This window comes from Panthera pardus, unplaced genomic scaffold (genome assembly GCF_024362965.1).
Source record: "Panthera pardus isolate Hobbes unplaced genomic scaffold, ASM2436296v1 HiC_scaffold_6, whole genome shotgun sequence".
NCBI classification, from domain to species: domain Eukaryota; kingdom Metazoa; phylum Chordata; class Mammalia; order Carnivora; family Felidae; genus Panthera; species Panthera pardus.
The window spans coordinates 37842617-37844290 of record NW_026526991.1 but is presented as its reverse complement, the minus strand read 5'-3'; the positions used below and the strand labels follow the sequence as shown (position 1 = coordinate 37844290).

The 1674-nt window shown below is 40.7% G+C and overlaps 1 pseudogene; it reads right to left on the bottom strand.

Annotated features, from left to right (window-relative positions):
* Nucleotides 1–321: 321 nt before the first annotated feature.
* Nucleotides 322–1280, bottom strand: LOC109270559 (KATNB1-like protein 1; annotated as a pseudogene).
* Nucleotides 1281–1674: the final 394 nt, after the last annotated feature.

Sequence of the window (1674 nt, the reverse complement as noted above, 5' to 3'; positions counted from 1 at the left end):
GAAGTCGGACGCTTAACTGACTGAGCCACCCCGGCACCCCTAGCATGAATTATATTCTTATGCAGGATTGCATTAAGACCCAGTAGCTCTTGAACAATGTTACCAAATAACCATATTACTCCCAAATGCAGCAAAGGCCACAGTCTTCACTGTGCACTTTCACCTCATTGAAGTTGAAGCTGCTCCTTTTGTATATTTTTCCACTTCAGTGTGACGTAGATTGTTAGGGTTTCATTAGTGGTTTCGTATGTGGCTTTTTAAGGAAAAAAAAAGGTTTCAATTTCTTGCGCAATTCACAGTTCTCAGATGAGACTTTTTTTTTTTTTTAATCTTAGTCTGGGGACATTTTAAATAATCAAATGCTCTTTATAGTAGACTGTGTCTCAATGCAACTGCAATAAATAAGCATCTACATCCTTGGCTATGTTACCAGTATATCCTGGAAGCAAAGTAAGGTGATTTTCCTGTTCCCATAGACCACTTAATTGTTGCTTTAAAATCTGAATATGTCCATCATTTATAGTTTCTGATTTGGATGATATTTCTGACCACCACCTTTTTATTTCTGCCTGAGGCCAATTTAAAGCAACTATTCTATATTTGTCAAATTTGCTTTTAAGTAGGGACTTGACTAGAGGTAACAAATCTACACAGTAGCCAAGTGAGATGTATTGTTTTTCCTTCTGTAAACTATTGGTGAGCACAAGAAGGCAATCCATGACAACTCCAAGGTCTTCTATCCTTACCAAATAAGCTACAAGCTCACTTATACTTCTCTTTTTCCAGAACGCTAAAGCTATTCCTGCTGAACAAAACCTGTGCCATTGTTTCATGGTCCTGAGAAACCTCAGAGAAAAACCCACTATATTTTAATGATGGGCTTTCTGTCTGTGAAGAACCAGAATCACTGGAGTTAAGCAAGTATGTTCGACTATCATGGCGTAATTTTTCAGGTGGGTGGCCTGCACAAGCCAGTTCATTTTATTTGCCGTGTCGCAGCCCGCACTTCTAGGGGACTGCTTTTTTCTGTAACAAAGATTTGGAAAAGGATGATGCACTTTCTGCGATAGATCACCTCACGTAGTTTATCTGGGCTTTTCACAGCTTGTCCAACTGTTCTATTTATGTAAGCAGCCAACTGTTTTGGAGATTTCTTAACCTCCCTCCTTCATGTTCTTATTAGTAAAATTAGAGACCCTTTTTCTAGGAAGACCGGTGGAATAGGCCTCCATAGTATCACAATAAGTTCTTTTTTTAACACTCTGGGCTTCACATGCCATCATGTCTTAAATACCGGCGTCTCTTGGTACCACAGCACCCCAGCCCTGCCCCGGGGCTGACAAGCTGCGCCCGGCAGCCTAGAACGTCCCTCCGCTGCTGGGCCAAGCCCCACTCTGAGCCATTCAAACAGGGCCATGTCAATAAAAATACATTTCTAAGTACTTATTTTACATTTTGCATTTCATATACTAACTGTAATACCGCAGGCACACTAATGGTACCTAAAAAATGCCTAGGCCCAAATAGATAAGTTATCAATAGTTAGCATGTCCAAGCACCCTATTAGGGAGGGCTGGCTTCTACTTACATTACATTTACTTCACAGGCTGGCTATGATCTTGCACATTACAGTGAGATTGCTTCTTGCCAGGGTTAAATTCTCAAGTCAGCTAG